The following is a 26,428-nucleotide window of genomic DNA, read 5'->3' as shown; positions in this document are numbered from 1 at the left end:
GAAAGGAAGGAAGGAAGGAAGGAAGGAAGAAAGAAAGAAAGAAAGAAAGAAAGAAAGAAAGAAAGAAAGAAAGAAAGAAAGAAAGAAAGAAAGAAAAGAAGAAAGAAAAGTTGAAAATTAACGTGACTAGCATCCAGCATGAGAAGTCAGAAAAGAACAGCAAAAAGCCCAAAGAAGATAAAGAACAGAAAGCAGACCAACAACAAACAAGGTTAGCAATTCTCTAAAAATACTAATTAATAACAAAACTGGCAAAAAGAAAGAATAACAACATAGAACAGGAGACTGCCCCGTGTGGGCAAAGAGTCAGGTGCAACGGAGCCCCTTGCAGCTGTCTGCAGGGAGAGTGGTGGTCCAGCGGAGGAGACTTCCAGAAGGACACGCGTGCTCAGCTCTTCTTCAGTCCTCCGTGAGGCTTTCTTGACAGCAGTATTAAAAACTGCCACCCTGACATTGCCCTCCCTTCCTTTATTTTTCTCAATAACAGTTCCAATATAATCAGGGGACACACATATATAATTACAGCACTTGTAACGTAATTAGAACACTCCATTTTCCAGCACACTATTTAATCATTGTCTGCCTCCATTAGAATTTATGTTCCACAAGGATCACAGTTACTGTCGCTTTTGTTAACTGCTTCCTTCCTAAGACCTTGAACAGGGTCTGGCATTTAGAGGGTGCTTAGTAAAGAATGCTAGGTTCAGGAAGACAGCAGAAGAGGAAGTCCCAGGCCCACCGCCTCCACACGCACACTCACGGAAAGGCCAGTCAGCAAACTAGCCACAGATCGTAACTTGTTTCTGAAAACCTCAATGCTTAGAAACAGTTCTGAGACACCCCAGGCCTGAAGAACAGTGAAATCTGAATTAGAAGCACCGGTGTCCCTGCACCTGTGATCTTCTCCTTCCCCAAATCAGCAGTGTTGGATGGAGGTGAGTTCCCTGGTCCCACACTTCCTATGTGAGTGGGAGAGAACTAGGGAGCATTTAAAGCTTTCGTAGATAAACAAAAACTAAGGGAATTCACCACCACTAGATGGATATTACAGGAAATGTTAAAGGGATTTCTTTTGGGTGACACAAAACGCTTCTGATTAACATGAAATACATGAAATTCACAACTCACTGGTGAAGTAAAACATAATCATATTCAGGATGCTGCAGGGCTGTAAGGGTGGTATGTGAATCAATGTTAGCCCTGGCAGGACAGTTAAAAGACAAACTGTTAATAACAATTATAGCAAATGCAAAATAGCAGTTGGTAAATATTATAAAATGATAAAAATTCACACATCAAAAACAAAAAGTGCAGGGAGGGAGTAAAATGTAGAGTTGTGGTACACAATCAAATTTAAGTTGTTACCGGTTTCATACACACTTTTGCAGGTGTCACACGGTCCACGTAAGCCTCAAGGCAATTACAAGGCAGAAATATTGACTACAAGCACAAAACAAAGATAGAAAGCACACAAAGCAGATCACAAAGAACAGCATCAAATGATAAGAGAGGAGAGGGAGGGAGGAAAAGCAAGGTATCTACAAAACAGCCAGAAAACAAATAAAATGACAGCAGTAAGTCCTTACCTATTGTTATAATTAAGATCCTGAATGTCCTCCAAAGACAAACGGACTAAAAACACTTAGTCCTCAGTTCATGGAACTATTGAGAGTGACCTTGAAGATGACCTTGAGGCCCCAGCCCTTTCCTCTCTCCTCATTTCCTGGCCTTGGCAGGAAGTTGTATTCTGCTCTATACTTCTGCCATGACACACTGCCTATGAGGCGCAAAATGGTGGAGCTGACTGATAATGACGGGAACCTTAAAAACTAAATAAATGTTCAGAAATAAAACTTTTTTCTTTAGGAGTTGATTATATCAGGTGTTTCATTATAATACGTGAAAGCTAACATGCTTATCATACTTACCAATGAATATTGTGACTACACGGACTTAAAAAAAGAAAAGACCCAACTATACGCTCCGTATAAGAAACTCATCCACTTTTAAGGATACATATAGGCTGAAATTAAAGGGTAGACAAATGCATCCCACAGAAAATGAAAACCAAAAGATATCAAGAACAGCTATAGTACCATCAGAAAAAAATAGACTTTAACTGAAAACATTTTTTAAAGAGACAAAATAATTTTGCATATAATAATAAAGAAGCTAATTCATCAAGGGAGTCCAATTGTTAACATACATATACTAGAGCACCTACATATATAAAAACAAATATTAAAAGGTAAAGAGAGAGAGATGCTGAGATGCAATAATAGTAGTGGACTTCAATATTTTACTCTCAACAGTGGACTGTTCACCCAGAAAGAAAATCAACAGAAAACATTGGACTTGAGCAGCACCGCAGACCAAGTGGACTAAGAGCGGTGTCCTGAACATTCTGTCCAACAACAGATTACACATCCATGTCAAGTACCACAGGACATTCTCCAAGACAGATCACATGTCAGGAAATAAAACAAGGCTCTGAAAATTTAAGAAGCTTAAAATAATATCTAGTATCTTTTTTACCACATGATATGAAACCAGAAATCAATAAGAGGATGAATTTCAAAAAAATTTGGAAATTAAATAACACACACTTGAGCAACCAATTGGTCAATGAAGAAATGAAAAGACAAATTTTAAAATATCTTGGGATAAAGCAAAATGGAAATCCAGCATACCAAAATGTATGGGATGCAACAAAATCAGTGCTGAAAGGAAAGTTAATAGTAATAAATGCCTTCACCAAAAATGTAGAAAGATCTCACATAAATAATACTACTCCAGTAACTAGAGAAGGAAGAAAAACTAAGGCAAACATTAGCAGAACCAAAACATCAATAACTCTCAGAGCAGAAATAAGTGGAATGGAATTTAGAAAGACTGTACAGAAGACCAACAAAACTCAGAGTTATTTTTTTGGAAATATTAACAAACTTGACAAAGCTTCAGCTAGACCAACAAAAAAGAAAAAATGCTGGACTCATTACCAAAGAAACTGGGCAAGAGACAGAATATGAAAAGGAGTGAAATTGATCCTCTTGCTGTTGACGTGATCCTATATAGAGAAAACCCTAAACATCCCACTAAAAAACTACTCAAACTAAAAAATAAATCCAAAATGAAAGAGGAAACATTACAACTGACACTGCAGAATTCAGTGGATCATAAGAGACAGTATGAATAGTTACACTTTAACAAACTAGATAGCCTAGAAGAAATGTATTAATTCAGCAATACACATCACTTAGCAAGCTTGAATCATGAAGTAAGACAAAAATCTTAGGAGACAAATAATGAGTAAGGAGATTGAATCAGTAATAAAATTCATACATCAAAGAAACCAGGAGCTGATGGTTTCGCTACTGAATTCTTCTAGACATTGAAAGATCTAATGCCAAGCCTCAAACTCTTCCAAATAATCAAAGAGAGTGGAATACTTTCAAATTTTTTTTATAAGGCCAGCATTACCCTAGTACTAAAGCTACAATCACATCACAAGAAAATTAAATTACAGGTCACCATCCTTCATGGATATCTAAGCAAAAACCCTCCAGAAAATACCAGATAACTGAATTCAGCAACACATTAAAAGAATCAGCCGTCGTGATCAAATGGATTTTATCCCTAGGATGCAAGGCTGATTCAAAATACACAAATCAATAAAAGTGACAAGCCATGTTAACAGAATGTGAGACAACAGAAAAATGATCATCTCGTTAGACGCAGAAAAAGTATTTGGAAATATTTGACATCCTTTCATGGTAAATACAGTCTCTAAGTTAGATACTAAAGGGGTGTACCTCAAACACAATAAAGAGCATGTACGGGCAGCCCGCCACTGATATTACACTCGCTGTGAAAAACTGAAGCTGCTCCCTCCAACATCTGCAGCAAAACATGGCGCTCTTTCCTGCCACTTGAGTCCAGATCATATTGGACTCATTACCAGAGAAACTGGGCAAGAGACAGAATATAAAAAGGAGTGAAATTGATCCTCTTGCTGGCGACATGATCTTATATAGAGAAAACCCCAAACCCACTAAAATACTACTCAAACTAATCCATGAATATACTAAAATCACAGTGTACAAAATCAGTGCACAGAAATCCATAGCATTTCTATATTCAGTGAACTCTCCAAAAGAGAAAGAGAATGATTCCATTTGTAATACCTGCAAAAACTAAAATGAAAATATGTTTATCCAATAAACCTACACACTAAAAACTATTGAAACATTGCTAAAACAATTAATGAATACAAGTCAGTGGAAAGATATCTTGTTATTCATGGATTAGAATTGATATCATTAAAATATCAACACTTCCCAAAGTGATCCACAGATCCAAGACAGTCCCTATAAAGTTTCAACATCATTTTTATTAAAATTGAAAAAAATCCAAAGATTCCTTTGAAACCACAAAAGCCCCAAATAGCTAAAGCAATCATGAGCAAAAAAGAAAACAAAGCTAGAGGTATGGTACCAACTGATTTCAAACTATACTACAAAGCTATACCCATTAAAACAGCATGACACTGGCAAAAATTTTTAAAAATAAAAACACTGACCAATGAAACAGTAAACAGCCCCAAAATAAATCTGTGTGCCAGAGGCTGGGGATTTAGCTCAGTGGCACAGCACCTGCCTGGCAAGCACAAGGTCATGAGTTCAATTCCTGGTACCAGAAAAAAACCAAAAAATAAATTAAAAAAATAAAAAATAAATAAATAGATCTGTGTACCAAGATTACACAATGGGAGAGAGCCATTTGTAGAAAAATGGAGGCACTTTGAGACCATAATGTTACATGAAATAAATCAGACACACAAACTTAAATATCACATGGTTTATCTTACTTGAGATACAGAAAATATAAATAAATTGCACAGCAAAATAACAGATGCATAATAGGAAACTGAGATAGAGCTTTTGCCACAGGGAAGGAGGTCAAGGGACAGATGGAGAGGGAAGGAAAAGAAATAAATGATGTTAAGTACATGTACCTACTCCCTACGGAAAACACAAATATTATGTACTGTAAGTATGTACTAATAAAAAATTGAAAAAATAAGTTATATTTCAGTATGTATCGAGACAAAAAATAAATGGTGCTGGGAAAACTGGATGTCCACATTCAGAAGAATAAAATTGGACCCCTAGGTCAGCTATAAAAATGAACTCAAAATGGATTAAAAGTGCAAATGTGCAGCTAGGAAACGTAAAAATACTGTACAGAAACAGGAAGGGGATGAGAGGACGCTGGTGTGGGTGGTAGTTTTTTGATTCAACCACAAAAGCAAAAGTAGACAAGCAGCCTTACATCCAACTAAAATCTGCTACACAGCCAAGAGACAATTAATAGTGGAAGAGATGCACAGACTGGGAGAAAATATTTGCAAGCCACACACTGATAAGGGGCAAATACCCAAAGTATGTAAGGGATCCACCTCTGTAGCAGGAAAATAATCCAACTTAAAATAGACAAAAGGCTTCAATAGATCTTTCTACAAATGGCAAAAATACAAATGCCCAAGAGAAACGTGAAAAAAATGCTCCATATCATTAGTACTCAAGGAAATGCAAATTAAAACCACCATGAGACATCAGCTCGCCTGGTAGAACAGCCCTCATCAGAAATGGGAGCAGGTGCAGGCCAGGCCGTGGAGAGCAGCACGCACCTGCTCACTGCCTGTGGGGTGGTAAAGGAAATTGCATGGACTCCTCAAAACTCCAAAAGAGGATTACTGGGTGATCCCGCTAATCCCCTTCTGGGTATTTACCTCAAGCATTTGAAATCAGTTTTAGAAAATATTACTGCACCCCCATCTTTGCAATTCCCAGGCGCCAAATCGTGGAATAATCCAGGCCCGTCCACAGATGAACGGATAGGAAGACAGTACGTAGACACAACAGCATATTGTTCAACCTTAAAACGTGGAAAATCCTATCATTTGGAACAACACGGGTGGAATTAGAGAACATTACGCTAAGTGAAATAAGCCAGGCACAGAGAGGCACAAACTGTGTGATCTACTTATACGTGGAAGCTAAAGCGATCAAGCTCATAGAGGCAGAGCATAGAGCACAGGTTACGAAGCCTGGGGCAGAAGGGATGTGGAGATGGTGGTGGCCAATGAACACAAAATCTCCCACAGAAGGAGCAGGGAGTTTTTAAAAAAAATCTATAACACGGTGTGATGAATATAGTTCACAACAATGTAGTACACGCTTAAAGTTGCTCAGAGTAAATTTCAAAACTGTCACCACAAAAAAATGCCACGTATTCAAGGCCAGGGATGTTTTAATTAGATTGATTTCACTATTCCACAGTGTTTTCATAAATCATTGATATCACCATGTGCCCCATAAATACATACAATTATGAGTCGTCAATTTATAATGAAATGAAACAAAATTTCAGATGAATCAGTCAGCCAGTCGACACATAAAAGGACAAGAACTCAGGGAAACGGGCAGCAAGCTCAGCCAGAAACTTTACGGAAAAGGAAACACAAACGGCCCATGGGCATGGCACGATGCCAGCCCCCTTTAGCTGCTAGGAAACGGTCCATGAAACCCATTCACATCCACTGGGCAGGCAGAGGCAGAAGTCACACGGTGCCAGGCATCAGCACAGCTATGGGCCAGCCCTGCTCTGGGTGTGAGCGTAAGTCACACCCATTCCGGGGAGGTGGCACTTCCCGGTGATACTGAGGCTGTGCGCAGTTGTCCTTATTTCTTCCCACACCCTGGCCTTCTGCACGCACGTCCGCGCTGTTCGGTGCCTGTGAGGCCCTCCCTTCCTGTCACCAACAGGGTCTTCCAGGCTCATCACCCAGGGACTCTTGTTGGGTTGAGGCCTGAGCAGAGGTCAAAGGCAGACCCAGGTCCCAGAACCCAGGACACAGCCCCCTGAGGCCCCGTTTCCGGTCTGCCTGGCATCGGTTCCACCCGCTGCAGCCTCCAAGCCCACCTTGCTGCAGAGGGGAAGGAAGCTGCAAGCCACTAGGAACTGGCAGAGCACAGTCCCGCTAGCTCAGAGCACACAGATCTAGACAGCGTATTATTTGTATATTAAAGAGCCGGCAAAGCAGTGATTAACACCTAATTCAAGATACTGGTTTTCTCTGCTCCTGCAAAGGAGTAATTGAGGAGCAGCCACTTCAGAACCCACCGGGAACCTCTTTCCGGGCTGTTTATGCAGGAAACTTCGGCTCCTTCTCTCTACATTCTTTACGCCTTCCTCATACATCATGTGTGTCGGTGGTATATATTTATTATTTAATAAAAACCAATTTTAAAAAGATAATCAAAGTTTTTCCAGAATAAAGACTCTATTCTTTAAGCAGCTCACATTAAAAAGTAGGCAGAATTACATTTTGGCAGAACTTCTGGAAATTAAAAATAGGAAACACATAGCCAGGATCCAAACATTTTTAATGATTACATGCAGTAGTGTAACATCTCTAAAAAAAAAATAATTAGCCCAATACGTTACACATTTTTAAGCAATGTCTCATGAATAAGTATATATTGAAGTACCAGATGAAAAAATTAATTCTGGAAAGAAAGGAGAGCTCTATATTTCACGTCAGGACCCTAAAAAATGATTAACCCAACTCTGCATCTGAAGTCAGAAAGAGAAGAGCAGAGAGGGAAGGAAAGGGAAGGAAGAAGGGGTCAGGGCTCAGGGAGGAGCACAGGAAGTCGGGGTCCTTGCTTCCTACTGAGTGAGGGGAGCTTCTGGAGCGAGGTCCTGGCCGAATAGAGACTGGAAGAATGGGGGACAGCACAATGGGGTTCCAGAAAGGCCAGAAGCAGGACCGGGACACAAGCAGGACCTGCCTGCTGCAGGAAGCGCAGGTGGAGAGAAGGCAAGGAAGTCACCACCACCAGAGCCGCTTACAGAGGTGGCCCGTGTTAGAACTTGCATCGGGGCTCTTGGAGTTCTTAGCTGTGTCCTGCAAAAGTTATATTTTCCTTCACCAAATACCACCTTAAAGGTAGCTCTCTGCCTCTATCTCCTCCTCCTAGACGACCTCTGGACACTAGGGAGGCAAGCAGCGCCCTTTAATCCTGTTGTGGAGATAATGGCACTGCAGAATGCCTGGGAGGAGGACGGCATGCAGCAGGCCTTGATGTCTTTATAAAGCTGTGGTGCTGGACAGACTGGCTGGAAGCAGCTGTGTCGTGCCCCATGGATCACTCAAACACATTTCGTGCAGATCCTGCAGCCATAATGTTTCCCTGAAAGATTCTGAGTGGGTAGAAGGTACTTTCTGGGACAGTCACTCTGGCTGGGGCCAGGAGGGGTTGAGGAGGAGGTAGAGACCAATTAGACAGGAGTGGGAGGGAGGGAGGATGGCCAGGGTGGAATAGCCAGCCATGCAGAGGGGATGTGGGGACTGACTGGAGTGTCTATGACTCCCCAGTTTCTGGTTGGGGAACTTCTGCCCCACTGGATGCCATGTCATCCCTCTCCCTTGGCTTGAATTATGTCCCCTCAAAATTATGTTGGAGTCATAACCTCCAGCACCCCACTCCTGGTTCTAGTTTGTGGATAGGACCATTGCAGACCCAAGTGGAAATAGGGGATCCCCTTCACGCAGTATAACCAGTGTCACAAGCCTGGGAGAGAGGTGCCCGGGGAGAAGACAGCTAAGGGACAATGACACCAGAGACAGCCTGAGGGTTTGAGGAACCAGGCAAGCAGGGAGAGCTGGGAGGGACAGCTCCTGTGAGCCTTCAGGAGACACCGGACTCCTCAACTGTGAGCTTGTGGCCTCCAGAACCACAAGAGAATAAACCGCTAATTGATGTCACTGTCTCATGGCTACACGCAAAGCTAAAACAGCCTCCAGCCCCAACCGAAGGCTTCAGTTTCCATCTAAGAAATTTCAACTTTGTGACACAAAAAGAACCCCAACAAACCAAATGCAAGCACTGTGCTTTCAGCACAGTAGTCAGCAAATTGCATGAGCTCGACATTCAACACTTTCCTCTAAACAGGCCGACCGGGTGCTTCCACCGTGTTTAAGGAGAGCTAAGCTACGATATTCCCTTGCTTAGCTGGACTGAATGCATATTTGAATGATAATATTTTCAACTCACATGGGTTTATCAGGACAGCCTCATCCAAGCTGAGAAATCTGTATCTTCATAGAATTCAGCTCCTATCACAACTCCAGTCTCTTCCACAAATGGATTTAGCTGTGCTCTTTTCTTTCAGACCCTCCCCAGTAGACAGTGAGCCCCAGGAGGTCAGGCAACAAGCCCCAAATGGCCCCAAAGCTCCAAGCCTCCAAGACAGCCTGGCACAGTGCCTCCATCTGTGGCCCCTGGTACCGCCTGCTGACCTCCCAGTCTTCCGCTGCCTCCAGGTCCAGCACCCCTGCTCCTTCTGCTGAATGCTCTACGCCTCCACGTTTAAAGAACGGAGCCCTCGGGTAGCGCTCTGAACTTTACCAGGCACGTGGGTGATGCAAAATGAGAAGCTTGTTCACTAGCCGGCAGCTTCGGCCCCCCGGACCAATTTTCCATCCTCCTCTTACAAACTGAAGGCTGTGTTTTCCAACATCGGGGAAGGAGGACATGTTGTATTCGATCTTGCTCGGCTGCTTCTGCCCCCTAGAGGATCTTCCGCTCATCGCCAAGGCCTGGCTGGGGACGATCTGTACAGGACGCTCCATTGCCTCCGTTTCTGTGAACCTCTCCAGTCAACTGCTTCTGCTCTGTTGAAACCCTCTGCTCTCCTCCTCTGTTCTCACCCTGGCGCTGGAAGCTCTCACTGTTCCCTGTTCCTGCTTAATTCTGAAATGCAGTTCGTGTCAAATTCTGCGTGCATATAAATGAACTCTTGTTTTTGCAATATGGTGCTGTGGATTACGGCGTAATTCAGCAACATCTGGAGACAGCTTCCCACGTCTCCGCTGTCCAGACCTCCCAGATGCAGGCATTCTCGGTCCCCAGGAGGAGCAGAGAGGCACACAGCTGCTGTCACTTCCTTCTTCTGTCTCCTGCTCCGTCCTAGGCTATGGCAAGAAGACGGCAGGACCCACTTACCCCATAATAATGTTTCCTGCGTCCCCTGCACAGTCCCAGCGGGGCATCACTCACACTGCGATGGAGCCGACTGCCCTTGGCAGACAGTCCCCTGTAGGTTGAATCTACATCTCACACCCTCTGAGGTCTTCTTAGACACTCCAGCACCACGCAGAGAATTTCCAGCCCTGTCCACTAGAAAAGCTGCCTTGGCCACAGAGGGCACTTAAATGTGGGCACTTAAAATGTGGCTAAGACAACCGAGGAACTGAATTTTTAATTTCATTTTCTTTTAAATTATTTACATTTGAATGCCTGTCATGTGTCTGGTGGCTGCTGTGTTGGACGGTTCTGGCCTCGATATCTCTCCCAGCAGCCTGTGGCCAAACTGTGAGGAACGGAGTTAAGGCTCTCTCCTAATCCTGACATACACACATGCGGATGAGTTCTAGCAGCAAAAGTGTTTTATAAACCAGAGGTAAAGTCAAAGCAAGAAAGAGACGCCTGTGCTCCCTTGCTGGAGCTCAAGGGAGACGCAAAGTTGGAGCATTAGCACAGGGAGAAGGCGCCGTGGGGGTGAGGATGACCCAGCTGGAGGCTGAGATTTCATGAAGAACAGGAGCCAGAGACAGGAAGGACAGCTGGCCTGAGGAGTCCACGCCTCATCCCCCACCTCCCGCACTATCCTACAACCTTCTCTCTCACGAGTGGTAGAAGCTTTCGTATAAAATATCTCTTGAGGGATTTTAGAATTATTATTGACAGTGCAGCTCCTCTGGGAGCTGTCCAACACTTCCACAAGGTTGTCACCCAACCCTGGTCCTCTTGCAAGTGTTACATTCCCTGCTTTTTGCCAGGCATCCTGAATTCTACCGAAAAGCCCCCTAAATGGTTAAGACGTCAAATGCAGAATGATCTTTCTTCAGATACACAGAACCCAGAACATCTGTGACCTTTGTGATGCCCCTTCTTAGTCATTAAAACTCTGCATCAGCAACTTTGTAAATGACTCCGGAGTTTACTTTGTAGAAAGGTAATCTGTCCATTTCACAAAGGATGATAGGACCTACCCCCAGAAGGTTAAGGTCCTTGCAATGTTCTAGAGAAGAAAAAGAAGGGCAGAAGTCCTGGATGTTGAAGACCTGTTCAGTACACAGCCTTCCTGCCCTGCTCTACCCCTCTATCCCTAAAAGACCTCTGGGGTCCTGAGCTCTCAAGATGGAGCTTTGAGGACAGTAGCTCCCCCGTCGCCCAGGGTGCTGGCTGTTAAACGAGCCCTGTTCCTTCTGCACAATCCTTGTCCCCGGATGTTGGCCTTTGAGCGGTGAGCCGCCCAGATCTTCTCATGTAAAATTATTTGGCTGGATTTTCCAACTCCGTAACTGCAATTTGTTTTTATTTTCATGAAGTCCTTTGGCTCTTAATGATGTCTTCTCATTTTATGAGTTCCATCTGTCTTTATTTCTTTGGCCAACTTTGTCATGTTTATGCAGAAGCTGCGGCAGGATGTTTTATCATTTCTAGTTCTTTGGATGCAAACTCTCCGACACAGTCTTTGCTGACTGCCCCTCATCGCGGTGCATTTTCTCTGTGCTTGGTACCTACTACTCATCACCTCATCTTCCCCAGAGTTGACACAGGCTGTAATGTTCCCTAGGGAGGGAAAGTGTGTTCATGGCGTAGTCTTCAGATCTGCTTAATGAGTTCACTGGCTCTGAATCAGTTTGGCCTGTGATTCTCTAGTTCGGGGTTTTTGCACTGTAGCACTGTGTGGACTTAGACTCCAAAATAGTCCTGGTTTGTGGCTCCCACTACCTGGGAGAAACAATTTCTGCCTCGGGCACCTTGTTTCCCATCTGCTTCTTGCGGCTGGATGGTGGCTGTTCTATTTCTTGTCACAAATCGGAAGATCTTCTCCGCTCGAAGCTCTTTGCAGAGAGCCCAAGTCCAGTTCCTCTTAAACACTGCATCCTCCAGGCTTCACTGAAGACCCCACACTGCACAGGCGTGAAACCCCAGCTCCTAGTTCCATGCGACTGGTTCAACACCTGCGAGACACTCAAGGTGTCGTTTCCCCCCTTAATCACTTAAGCTCTTTCTTACTGTCTAGCACCTGGAGATTCCCTCACATTGCTTTTAAATCTATGTACTTGTTTTCAAAAATAAATAACACTTTTTTATGTAATAAATAAATAAAGCATTTATTTTAACACATTCATATCTACGGGGGAGCACGTGTCACGAAGCACACAGCACTGTTTTTCTGACAAGCTATTGCCGTGTAAAAAAATAAAACCACAAAACTTAGTGACTAAAACCATCAACAAACTTTGTTCTTGCTTATAAACCGTCATTTGGGTAGGGTACCGGTGAGGGCTACAACTGGTCCACTGGTCAGTAAGGGCAGCTTGATAGGGGCTGGAAGTCACACTTCCAAGATGGCTCTTTTGTGTGGCTGGCAAGTCTGTGCAGGCAGGAAACTGGACCCAGAGAGTGCTGTCTGCCTAGGCTCAGTTCCTCTCCACGAGGCTGATTACACTTGCTCAGAGTTAGGGTTCTCTAGAAGAACAGGTCTGATAGAAAAAAGAATGCAAGGGAACTTCTTAAGTGAGCTTACAGGATCAGAAGGGGAGAATCAACCTTGGTCCAGCATCCAGAGAGGAAGAACCTGGCAGTGCCCAGCCATGAAGACAGAAGCCACAGAAGAAAAGGGACTAAGGATGCAGCACCACCCAGGGCTGGAGGCCTGGAAGCTCCCTGGAGGGTCGCTGGTGCAAGTCTGTGTTGGAAGGCTAACGGCAAACACTGCAGCTCTTCACAAACAGGAGCACTTCCTTCTTCTTTCTCTTTGCATTCCATTCAGGCTATAAGCATATTGGCTGGTGCCGCCCACAGCCAGGCTGGGTCTTCCCCCTTCAGTTTGCTGGCCTACACGTCAATCATCCACAGACACACCCAGAGTTGCGCTTGACTAATCTGCTTGGTGTTACTTCCTCCATTCAAGTTGACACATCATCATTCATGGGCACAAAGACGGAGCCTGAAAACCAGCACCATCACTGCCCTGTGGCAGTTGGGGTATCACAGAGCCTGCTCAGCTTCAAGGGAGAGGCTTGGTTGTGCCTCTAAAGAGAGAACCACCAAGGGCTTTGCAGCTAGCTCTAACTTTGGGAGGTGCTGGTCTCCGTTCTTCCTTGCTTCCACCAACAGGGATCAAAAAGACTTCTCAGTGAAAAGGTCCCGGAGTGTCCCCACAACCCCAAGCCTTATTTTCTTCTGCACTCCAAGTTACCTCTTTCCCTTTTAGAAAAACAAGGTTCTAAGCATGGCTAGGATAAGAGCCTACCACTTCACTCCAAGTCACTAAACTCATAGCAGTTTTCCTGATAATCTGTTGCCTAATTCCAAGCTGGTTTAAACTTCAACATCCTTAACAGCATGTTCATTTGCACCTCCAAACCTTGTCCCCCCTCCTTTGGTGGGGAGGGAACTTTGAGATATTTTAAGAACATTTTTCAATCATTCTTCCAAAAGCATGTCTGAAGAAAGGTACTTCTGATAAATATGTATGAAGTGGGAAGCATTTAAAAACAGTTGGACCTGTTTTGCATCCTTATATGTGTCTTTTTAAATTAATTTTGAATTCTTAAAGGGCTTCTTAGTCATTAATTACAATTAACTCCACCAATTGTCATGCCCCATGCATCCCTGATCCACTCCCTGAAGCCTAATCAATCTCCTTAATGGATGCCACATCGCGAGCGTATCACTGTGTCCTGGTGGTAAACAGTTTAGTAATCCCTGGAGCCCCAGGCAACCATCAGAAGCTGCTGCTGGACTTGAATTTTGTCCTAGAATTTGCCCTTAGCAATGCGTACTTCTCACTGACAGTCCCTCATCCCAGCAGAGCGGGATGCTTAGAGGCAAGACGGACTCCCTGGTCACCAGTGCCAAGTGCAGGAGCCCACACAGAGAAAGCAGCTATGGTAGATAGAGGGTTAGGATAATAGAATGGACGCCCAGATACACAAAATTAAATCCACAGAAAACAGTTTAAAGTTAGCAAATTAATTACTAAGCAAATTGGCCTTCATCTTTTCGGTAAATGGACCCAGATTCTGAGGCTCAGTGAGGGTCTGAGGGAGAGGTGCTTGCCGCTGGTCCCTCTGTTGCTCCGTGACACGACTCCAGGGCCACTAGAGCAGTGGCTATACCACCTGCCTTGGAAGTCAGCAGACCCAGACCCAGCTGTGTCCCCCCCGCAGCCGATATGAGCCGGGTCCTCTTTCGCTTCCTTACCACATTTCCAAAGGTGGGGAGCAGCAAAGCTGCGGGCACCTAAGACAGCCGCCTTAGGGATAGGAACAGGGTCATAAAACCTCTTTATTCTTTAATGACTGTATTTTACATGCCTAGAATTTCCCTTTGATTCTTTTTTTTTTTTTAACACCTGTTCATTTTCTTTCCGGTGCCCTACTTTTGCCTGTGAACTGTGTTCCTTTGACTTGTTGAAAACCTTAAACAGGCTTGTTTAGGAAACTTCAGTTCACTCTGCCACTTGTGGCTCTGGAATGCTAATTTCTTTGTGAGCATCCTTTCCCTGAGAGTCCCTGGCATCTTGGAGGTGGAAACCCTGTGCCCTGGCTTGGCATTTGCATCTATTGGCATAAAGTGGCTTTGACACTTCATGGTTTCTTGGGTACAAATATTGGCTCTATGTCTCAGAGGCTTCTGCGTTCCAAACTCAGGAGCCTCTCTGACAGCAGAGCAGGTAGCCAACACACTGAGGTGATAACCTTTCTCAGAGCTCACACTTAACAAAGGGTCTCAATTCCAGCTCTCCCAGACTGAAGGACTCACTTCAGCCCTGTGCCTCCTTTTGACCCTGCAGCTGAGCACCCATTCCTAACTTGAGTTTTGAGATCCATCTCAAAACTACTGGTAGTATTGTTATAGGCAGCTGAGTTAGATAGAAATATTATAGGCAGTCAGACAGGGCCAGGCCCTCGAAGGAGCCAACGTGAAAGACAAGATATGTATTTGCTGTGGGCCAGACCTCAAGACAAAAGACTAAACAAATACACCCACACACCTCCCTAGGTGTAAACATCAGGGATTGATATTCTAAATAGGTAGCAATCACCTTGAAGAGTCACTGACCCAACCCCTTACAGGAAAATTCCCTGTTCTGTATTCCTGCCTGCTTGCTACCTGACTCACTTCCCCATTTGATCCAATTTAATCAATTTTATCTGAACAGCTCTTATTGGTTGACCATAGTTTTGTCCATTTTTCCCCTACCATGGACCTACCTCTCCTTGTGATTTTGCTCTATAAAAGTCCCTAGAAAAGACAGTCTTGGGCAACCCGCTAGGGCCCCGCTTCTATCCCTCTCTTGGGCAGAAGATTTCTTTCCCTCAATAAATATATTCTGCTCTTAATTTCTGTTTTTCCTAAAATTCATTCTTCGATTTTAGAGAACACAAACTCGTCCCAGATATCATTCAGGTTGGAAGTTTTTATTTTCCTGTATCAGTATCTGAGTCTCTTTCCCTTGCTTTGAAGTTCAACTGCATTTACAATTTTTGTTATACTTTGTCCATTTTCGTCTGCATGTTAGGAGCAAGGAGAAGCATCCTATTCATTTCACTTTGCCATTTCAACTGTAAGTCTTACAAATAGACCCAATACACATGGCACCGTAACAGTGGTAGGGAATCACCAGTGCCCACTTAGAAGCATGAATCATTATTGTGTTTACAAGCTCCTCTGCTGGGTGTTAAATACCTTAATCTTCACAACCACTCTGTGAGCTATCCTTATCTCCATCTTATAGATAAGAAATTGAAGCTTATAGAGTAAAATCAAAAGGCAGAATTAGCATTTTCCTTCTTTTCAAAAAGGAAAGGCTACAATTGGCTCTGTCCCATTCAGAACTATGAACCAGCTTCTGCAGCTCAAGGCTTCCAGGAAGACCAGCAATAGGGAGACACAGGTCACATGTCCAGTTCACAAAATCCGGAACAGGTTTAAACCTTCAAGATCAAAGTAGACAAATAAATACGGACAAAGTGTGCTCTCCTCTGGGACTTTCCTCACTGATAGCCCTTGTCTCTGTGCCCTTGTCTATGCATTCCCATCACTTCCTGACCACACCCCAGACCCCAGGTGACTAAGGGGTTTGTGATCTCACCACACCAACACCCAGGAACCCCATGCAGACCCACACCCAGAGAGGATGTGACGCTAGGGACCAGGGAAAGCCAAGGCTGGCCAGAGGAACTAAATATCAATAACAACAAAAATGACCACAGAAATCCTGAGACAGCCACATCCTGGATTCTGACAGATGTTTTGTCATTGAAAGTCTTGTGATGCTACTGCTAGGTAGGTGTTCCTATCTCAAACCTCATGAGGAGGGAGGCAGAGCCAGAGTGGCTCAGTGACTTATCCACAGTCACTCAGGCACACAGAAGTGAGAACTGACCCCAGGTATCACTGGCAAAGCCAGAGTGTGTGCCCATGTGAGACCTCCTCTGAGAATCTGATGACGTAAAGGAGCATCCCCATCCTGTTCTTCTGGTACCCCTAGATCCAGAACTCAGGCTAGAAGACAGAGGGTATCCCTGAATGTTAGATGGATGGATGAATGACACACGTGTGGATGGGTCAGTGGGTAGGTGGATGGATGGACCGGGAGATGAGTAGATGGGTGGGTGGATGAGTGGATGGATGAGTAGATGAGTGGATGGGTGGATGGGTGGATAAGCAGATGGGTGGTGGATGAATATATGGATGGATGGATGGATGGATGGATGGATGGATGAATGGATTGTGAATGGATGACTTCACACCTAAAGCTACTGAGAGATCCTACCCAGGGCTCTGGGTGGGGAAATTTTAAGCACTGTGCATGCAAACCAAGGGACAAATTCTCTTCCTCCTCCACCTTCCCAGGGTAGTCCAGGTACAGGGATGGGTGGCACCCTACCCTCATTGAAACAGTCTTCTCAACCGGGGCTCCACAGAGTACACGTGATATTTCACAGCTCTTGGTCTGCCCTGTGTCAGCCCAGGTGTCTCTTGCTCCTGCTCGTGGGGTAGTGTCCTTTCAGAAAGCAGCCCTTCAGGAGCTGCCTCAGAGCTTCTTTCTGTAGAAGCCAGGCTAAGGCAGACAGCCTTCTTCTGCAACACATGGGGCCGGGAGCTCCTTCCTGATAGGTACCTCATCCCACCCTAGGGAACCTTCAGCACCCAACTCAGAGCACAGCCCCTGCCTGTGTATGCTGGATCCCACTGGGCCGTGATCACACTGGTGGGGCCTCAGGTGTGGGAGTGGACACAAGAAGTCCCTGTTTGAGATGCTTTGTCCACCATGAAACCAGAGGCTATGATGCCCTCCATTTTACAAAGGAGGTTGAGACAGGTCAGGGTCATAGCTAGTGAGAGAGCACTGGGGCTGCCACCCAGACTCTGCTCATTGTCCTGTCCATGTGCCTGTCTCTGCCCTGCCTGGTGCTTGGCAAGCCCTGTGCCAGCCTCTCAGCCTGTGCAATGAGTCCTCTTGGTTCTGGGCATGTCTCTAGGCTGTCGAGGGATGGCAGGGAAGCTCTCCAGAGCAGGAGGCCCTGGATATAGGGGTAGAGGGCATAGGTGGGGCTGCGGGCAGTTGGCAATTGAGACCCATAGGTAAAAGGTAGCAGAAGAGCTGCAGGCGAGGGCAGGTCCAGTGCGCTCCAGGGCGTCTTAGCCACCTCCTTGCTATGGTTTGCAGATGTTTGTGTGTCCTTGTGTCCCCTTCAGTGAGGAGGAAGCAGGGCCAAGAAAACAGAGCGCACCGTGTCAACAGTGCGGCAAGAGGCACCAGCAAGCAGCTCATCACGGCTGCAGGGAAATTAGTGAGGTTAGCAGAGCACACAGGCCCCTCCCACAGAGCTCAACAGGCTGAAGAAGGGACACGGGACACGGGGCTGAGAGAGCCTCGCCGTCATCCATCTGAGCACCTCAGGTCACACTGGTCCTGGTTGCCGAGGATGGTCTGCCTGAGACACTGCGAGAAGCACAACAACCTAACCAAAATCACAAGAGCTGAAAGGCAACACTTACCGAATTGCCCTGTGCATCACCTGCTGCTCCAAAACAGCAAGGAAGCCTGGGGACCAGGGAGGGGCACACACCACACACCTCTGCTTCCGGCCCCCGTGGTGGACAGGCAGTGTCTCTGTGATCCGAGCTCTGCATGGGAGCTCTGTGTGGGATCCCAAACTCGGGTCAGATGAGGAAGGGGCTCATGCAGCTGGAGTGGGGGGCAGGCAGAGAAAGCCCAGGGAAGGTCCAGAGAGAAGTGAGGCATTATCAGAACTCCAGACACGGGAGCCAAGGCTGTAAACTCAGCCTGCAGCTGTGTGCTGTGAAGGCTGTGAGCTGAGAATGGGTCTCACATCTGTAAAGAACTGGAAGGAGCAGAAGGGAGGAAGAGAAGGAGAGGAAGGAGGGCAGAGGGAGAGAGCAGTAGGAGAAGAGGGAAAGGTCTACAAAACCAACCGGGCCTTTCCAAAAGAAGATCAGGCAAGTGGGCAATGGGCTGGCCCCAGCCCCAGGGGTTAGACAAGGAGGGCCCTGTCAAGGCCAGCAGGGGAGGTTAGGGAACAGGCGAGCCTGGGCTGGGGACTGTGGCTCCAAGAGGGCTGGTGTTATGGTTTATGTCTAGACATCCCCCACAAAGCCTCAGGGCTCATTAAGGGATCTCTGAAGGTGGTTGGATTAAGCAGCTTATAGCTGACTTGTTCTTTCAAGGTGGGGCCTACTTAAAGGCCGTGGCAGTGAGCATGGCCTGGGAGAGTTTATCTCCCTTCCCTGCTCCTCTGTTGATCTCTCTGCTTCAGTCCCCCAACCCAAGCAGAGCAGGTCTCCTCCACCAAGCCCCTCTGCCATGCCTTCCTGCCTTGGAGTCAACTGACCATGGACTGAACCTCTACAAACCATGAACCAAAACAAACCTTTTCTTAGGATGTAGGCATCGGGTATTTTGTGCCAGCCCTGAGGGAAGTGACTAAGGCAGCTGGCCAGCACCCTCCCGGGTGAGGAATGCAGAACCGTCCTCTCAGCCCAGGGACTTCTTGGATTCCCCGTGTCCTGCCACGGTTCACATACAGGCTCACAACACACTCCGTGATGTGAGAAATGGTCAGACCCCAGCTGTAGGTTGGCCATGAGTCACCTGGAGCCTCCTAGCACCTGGAGTGTGGCGGGTACACAGAGAAACAGAACTTCCTGCTTCACTGTGATCCAGCTCAACAGGGCTGCCAATGGGAGAGGCTCCTGCACGGGAAAAGTGCCCAGAGCAGATTACCTGGACTCCCAGCTGGATGCTTACAAGCCAGCTCAGACCCAATACTGAGCCTTGCCGTGCCTCAGTTTCCTCTTCCACAAGACAGGATCCCACAGCACCTGCCAGAGCTGCTCTGAAGATGAGCAGGGCAATGCCTAAGGCACACAGATTAGCCTGGCACCGGGGGAGTGCCAAGAACCACAGTCACTGTTGTTGGTGGCATGGATGCCCTGGCAGAGACTGGTAGGCAGCTGGACCCTATCCTCACATGACTGTACAGTCGAGGAGGAGAACCAGGGCCAACAGGAAATCATGAAATAAATGTCAGGTGGACAGGGCTCCAGGAATATGCGTGGTGTCCAAGGCAGGAGGCCAGGCAGGTGGAAGCAGGGCAGTGATGCTCGGTCAGACAGTGGAGGAGAAAAAGGAAGACGGTTCCTGGTAAAGCCAGCAACATGGGCAGAGGCCCTGCCCTGCCGTGGCGCAGTAGCAGTTGGTTATGGGAAAGGCACTGCTGCTGGAGACCAGAAGACACAGGGCAGGACAGGGACGGGGTCAGAGGTGGGGTCTGGGCCACACTCCGCAGGGCTCGAGCTGAGAGGGCGTGCCTTCATCCCAGGGGCGTGGGAAGACACCAGGGGATCCCGACTGCAGACCACGGCCCGAACTCCACTTCCTTTCCAGGACAATCAGGATCTGTCCTATTCCCGAGCATCAACCCTCCTGGGCACCAAGGATGAAGACAGGAAGCTCAGAGGACCAGGCCCACGGGAGCCTAGAAGCACTGTCACACTCACAACTGCCCTCACCTAACTCCCAGGCTTTGGGGTCAAAAGTCAGGCATGGGTCTCCCAGAGATGTTAAGGCATGGCCAGGGCTGCAGCCTACCTTTCTTAGCTCCTGGAGACCCTGTGTAGTTCCACTGGAGCCCTCCCCGGACCATCCAGGGCCACCTGCTACCTCAAGGCCAGCTGCTTGGCAACCTTAACCCTCAGTGACCTTCATTCCATGTTACCAGGAGCCCTAACATATTCACAGGCTCCAGGCCGGGCAGCGGGAGGTCTGAGGGCTGTGATTCTGTCAAGCACGTTGACAGCCACTCTCTGGCCAGAACTCTCCCTTTAATCCCACCAGGATAAAAATGGAGGCTGCCTAGCCAGGCTGACCAAAGCCTGAAGGAAAATTAGTTCCATAAACCGGTGATGAGTGCCAAAGTGACTAGCACCAAATCAGTTTCTCCCGTAAGAAATAATGTCATTAGAAATAATTGGCAAAACTTCCCAGAACGCTCACATTTTATTGGCTAATACTGGCCTTTGACTGAGCTGATAGAAGCCTTGTAGGCTTAGTGAGATAACACGTAACCTTTGTGTGACTCACGATTAGCACTAAAAATGCACGAAAGTACCGGACAGGAAGTAGGGGTTCTGAGCTGTTCCAAGGACCCAAGCGCTGAGCCCTGAAGTGTTTCCTCTCAAAATGCCAGGAGGAGCGGGCTTGATGAGTGTCCAGCCGGCGAGGACCGAACGAGGACTGCTGATCTCAGGTTGGCCCAGGTGACAGCCTGAGAAGACCAGAGAGGTCGCATCTATGACCAAGGGGAGAGGAAGCGCAGGGTGGCAAGCGGGAGCAACGGCCTTGGTCTTGGTTCTCCTGCACCTGGTGAGGCTTGGAGAGGTGAGGCCCTTGACCCTGAGCCTGCAGCGCACAGGCGGACACACAGGTTCAGGCCTGGCTGGACTCCCAGGGCTCTGCAAAGCAAAACACAGCAGGGTCATGCAGAGGAGCCAAATGGAGCCGCCGGTGACACACAGCTGTCCCAAAGCCCTTAAACGATAGGCTCAGGCCAGGCTCAGTGGTCCCATGGCTCCCAGGGCAGGGGCGGCCCTTGCAGAGAAAGCTGGAGCCTCCGGGGCAGACCAAATCCCGGATCAGAGTCTCAGCCAGGGCTCAGCCTCGTGGGAGATATTTTGGACCCTTAAATCCCAGCTATATCCCAACATCCCCCAAATAACTGAAAGCTCTGGCTGGCCTGATCCAATGAAGCCAAGGACATCTGAAAGCTGGCCTGAAGAAGGAGCTGGGGGGAACTGGGGCCGGGCAGACAGGGGCCCACCAGCAGGTCCAGCCACTTGCAGCACGTCCCTGTCACCTGTGAGTCCATTCTCCTCCGGGCATGTGAAGACCCCTGTGGTACCACATGGGGGTTGATGAAGATTCCTGAAATAAAACATCAATGACCAGGTCAGGCTGGCATGGTGGTGAATACCTTTCATCCAGCACTCTGGAGGGTTGCAAGTTCAAGCCCAGCCTGTGCAACCTAATAACTCTTAATGAGACCCTATTTCAAAACAAATGATTTTTGAATGGTCTGGGGATGTAGCTCCGTGGAAAGGCTCTGGGTTCAATCCCCAGTGCCACAAATAAACAGAAAGACCAGGCCCAGCAGGTAAAGCTTCCCACAAACAGTGCACAGTACTGGGAGCACAGGGGCTGGGGGTCCCAATTGTCAGCTCATTCTCTAGGCCATCCCCTCCCCACATCTGCTGGGGGCCCTGATTCTCCCTGACCTGGCTGTCCCCAGGTCAGATACTGTGATTCTTCCCGCCCTCTGATGGGCCCCCTCATTCCTGCTACAGACCCTTGTTCATTGGCTTTTATCCCAGCAGGCGCTCTCCCTCTTATCCCAGAAGCTGCCCATTCTCTGGCCCTCCAGCCCACGTCTCTTCCCCCATTTCACTGTTATTACAGCACTGAGGACCATGTGACCTCACACTACCCATGTGTCTGCCTGTACGGACAGAGACTGTACCTCTCCAGTCGGCCATGAGGTTGCAAACCAAGGTAGACCTGGGCAGTCCCCAGTGCAATGTTGTGCCATTGGGTCTGAGCAGAGGGGAAGGGACAGTGCACTGTCCGTCCCTTGGCCCCATCCTCCCACTTCTTACCCATTCTTAAATGGAGAGGACAGAAGAATCCAGCCACATCTCACACCCTAGGGGTCGGGAGCCCAAGACACAGGAATAGAAAGCTGGAGATCTCCCAGAATGCTAAGGACAGAGGGGGCCATCACGGCCCAGGCTCCCACTAAGCACAACTAAAATATCTGGGCAAAAATATTTCCTTAAAAATGGTTGGAGAAATGACAAGGAAGTGAAAATCTATGGGCCAGGCTCTGCAGGAGGCGGAAGGCAGGTCAGTGTGTGGGGCTGCTCTTCCTGAGGGCACCACACTGGGCTGAGACACTCCCAGCCCTTTCACAGCCAGGGATCAGGATGACAGGAGGGGACACCATGTCAGGAACAGGGGCAAGCCGACTCCTCAGGCATCAGGGGAAACCCAGGTGTCCTGGGATCTGCTCAAGTTCTCAAAAACAACGGGCAGAAGTGTGAGTCATCGCCCAAGGAGCTGTGTGATGATTGGGATCGAAATTATCCCAAAAGGCTCACGTGCCCAGAAGGGGCATTTGGAAGGTGACTGGATCAGGAGGGTGCTGACTTTAACAGTGGATGAATCCATTGATTTCATGGTTGAGTGGGGCTTGCACTGTGATCAAAAAATAAGGTAAATGTTTACTTTTTTTTAAAAGAAATTGATCATAGCAAATGACAAATTGTCATTAATATCCCCCAAATATTCCCTTTTGCTTCCCTTTTATCCCACCATTCTTACCAAGTTCTGAAGCACTTCTAGGTGTCCTCTTTCCTGAGTGTCTTGAGTTTGTGCTGTTCTGGCTCCCTCAATGTCCTGAATCAATTATAGACATTCGCCTTTCATGGCCGTCTTAATTTTGGAAAGAAGCAAAAGTTGCACTGGGCTACATCCAGTGAACAAGGAGGATAAGGACATACCATAATGTTTTTATTTGATAGAAACTGCCATAACCATTTTGAATCAATTCAAGATATTTTGAATCAGTTCAAGATCACTTCAAGGCAGCCATGAAAAGATAGAAAAGAGACATCCAGAACTGCTGCAGAAAGTGGCACAAGTGATGGGAGAAGTGTGTACAAAATGAAGAAGAGGATTTTGACAGGGATTCACACCACTCTGTCTTTCACTGTAGTAAATTTTAAATTTTTTATTTAAACATTCATTGCATTTTTTATCACATCACATCAGTCACTGGAGTATCCGGGAAAGGTATATCTTGTCCCTTGACTCTTTCCTTCTCTCTGCTTCCTGACTGTCTTGAGGTGAGCTATTTCTTAGGCCACACCTTCCCCAGGGATGTCTCCAGCTTGTCACAGCCTAAAGCAATGGAGACAGCTTACCATGTACTGAACCCTCTCAGACCATGAGCCAAAATAACCCTTTTCTCCTTGAAGCTGTCACAGTTACAGAAAGCTGACTAATACAAGATGATGTTATTCCAGGCTACCATTTATTCCTGCAGACAACTTTCAAAAAACAATACCAGACACCCTGTGACCATGCACAAAAAGTCAGGACAGTGTAAACAGAACAGCAGAAATAGCCAGGAACAGAAAGAGTCCCAGATGGTCTCAATACTAGAGTTATTGATATGTGCCTTTAAGTAACCAAGTTTACAATATTCAAGGAAATAAAAGATGAAATTAAAAATGTCAGTATAGAAGAGAAAACTCCTAATTAAAAATGGAAATTCTAACACTGAACTATCAAATTACCAAAATAAATGAAGTAGATAGACTTTAGAGACAATTTAACATAATGGAAGTGAGAAACTATGAAAGAGAAGGACTCAGTGGTGGAGGGTTTGCCTAGTATATCACTTAGGGTTCACTAGAGGAGCAGATTTAATATAATATAATATATACATCACATATTATTTGATATACATAGGACTTACAAGATAGGCTTACAATGGCCACTTATAAAGTGAGGTGTAGCAGAGTGCAAAAGGGACTTTGGCTACCTGAAGGATCCGGTCAAAAGTCGAAGGCCTGGAGAGGGAGAGAAGGAGAAGGAGAGGAAGGAGGAGAATAAGGAGGAGGAGGAGGAAGGATACAGAAGAAGAAAAAGAAGTGTAGGGGGAGAATGAGGAGTCCATATAAAATATCCAGATACTTATAACTGGGGTCCCAAAAGAAGATTAGAGAGTGTAGAAGTCAGAAAGAAAAACTGAAACATAATAGTGAGGAATTTTGAAAGTGAAAGACATTAAGAAATGCAAGACATTAAGCCACAGAAACAAGAATCCTACAAACCTGGTCAAACAAATAATCAGAATTGCCACCCAGCTACATCACCACAAAACCATTGATAACTATAAAAAGAAGGATTTTTTTAAAGAAAGAAAAAGATATATGACCTTCAAAGAGTGACAAAGTGACAAGTGACTTTTAGACAGAAACCACAAAAGCTAAAATATAACGAATGGTGTTTATGACATGCTAACAAGAACAATATACCAATAGAGAATGATACAGCTGCTCAAAATATCCTTCAAAATTAAGATTACTAATAAAAGCATAGTCATAAAAGCAAGATGGGGCATTCAATACTAGAAGACTGCACTAAATGAAGGACTAAAAATTGTGCTAGAAGCAGAAAAAAGTAGTCCTAGCTGACAGCTAGGCAATACAAAGAAGCTATAAGGAACAAGTGTGTAAGTGTATATGTGGGATACTAGTAGCTTAGTGGGCCTAAAACATAAAGAGAATTAAAATACAATGACAATGCCCTACAAGTAAATGGACCTTGGGTGTTTTAAGGTCCTTAATGGTCCAGAAGCAATTACTATTTGATTTCAGTAAATAAAGAATGCACATTACAATATTCAGGGGAACCACTAAAAGAATATTAAAATAGTCTAAAATAGTCTCAGGTGCATGAAGGAAGAGAAATAATAAAAGATATAATCCATAAATGGCAATAAAGGAGAGCGAACAGTGGAGCCACCAGGGCAAGCAGGGAGCACTTGATGAATTTAAGCTCACGTGACCAGGTGCCACCTCAAGCGCAGGTGCAATAGGCTCCCTGTTATGGTGGAGGTTGAGATGCTGCGCTAAAAACTAGAGGCAGCACTGCTGTGCTGACAAGCGACATCTACTGGACACATAGAGAACAAGGGTAAAGCTGAGAGAAAAGCACTATCTGTCTATCTATCTACCTACATGTCTACCTATACACACACACATACAGTACATGCTGAGAATACCTATCCAAGTTTGTTGGTTGGTCCATTTGTTTTTAAGCCATGGAGCTATGTTGCTGTTAGATAAAGTAGACTTTTGGGAGATACAGAGGAACACTTCATTATAAAATTTTCCAAGCACCGGGAAGGTTAAAAATAGTCTCAATGTTTGTGTACCTAATAACATAAACTCAAAGCGTATCAAACGAAATTGGTAGAACTGCAAGGAGACGTAGAACACCCACAAGCAAATGGAATGTGTCAACACGGGTGTTGGGTGCTGAGTGAACAAGCAGGGGAAAAAGGTCAGTAAAGAAGGAAAGTTGAGGAGGAGGAATAACAAACTGAGCCAAGTGGCGCACGCAGAATCCCATCCCCCCCAGCGGCCAAGGAGCCGTGCCCTGCACACACACCTGCTGAGATGTCAGGCACTAACTGAGACTCATCCATCTGGGGGGTGAAAACACAGAGCATCTGTCCCTTAATGACACAGCGGCAAGCTTCCCTTCAGAGAGCGTGGAGGAAGAGACGGCCAGCCACACTCACTGTCCAGGTGTCCCAGGAGAACCCTGGGCTCTCCCGACTCGAGGCACTGGCTTCCGCTGGAGCGTGTCACCACTGTGTGTGAAAGGGGGACTGGGAAGGACGTCACTCCAGTGGTGCAGGAGTGCAGAAGGTAAGGCCTGGCCACCAGCACAAGCGCCAACTGCAGGGATCCAGGAAAATTTCCAGTGCTTCTGGAGGAAGAGAAGCCAAAAACATCTACTACACTGGGGAAGGGGCAGGGAGGTCCCTGGGCCCAAGGCCCCCACCAGTCAAAGTGAGGCCAAGATGGGGGCTGGGGATTCAGCTCAGCGGCAAAAGCGCCTGCCTGGCAAGCGCAAGGTCGTGAGTTCGGTTCCCAGTACCGGAGAAAAACCAAAAAAA

General features: G+C 46.4%; 1 long non-coding RNA gene across 1 annotated transcript; it reads left to right on the top strand.

Annotated features, from left to right (window-relative positions):
- Positions 1 to 16,274: 16,274 nt before the first annotated feature.
- Positions 16,275 to 21,631, top strand: LOC102015097. Its single transcript, XR_001232954.1, has 2 exons — positions 16,275 to 16,439; positions 20,068 to 21,631. It is a non-coding gene; the product is annotated as an uncharacterized LOC102015097 (long non-coding RNA).
- Positions 21,632 to 26,428: the final 4,797 nt, after the last annotated feature.

The sequence above is a fragment of the Chinchilla lanigera genome, unplaced genomic scaffold (assembly GCF_000276665.1).
Source record: "Chinchilla lanigera isolate Chin_1 unplaced genomic scaffold, ChiLan1.0 scaffold00012, whole genome shotgun sequence".
Taxonomy (NCBI): domain Eukaryota; kingdom Metazoa; phylum Chordata; class Mammalia; order Rodentia; family Chinchillidae; genus Chinchilla; species Chinchilla lanigera.
This window is presented reverse-complemented; position numbering and strand designations above follow the sequence as displayed.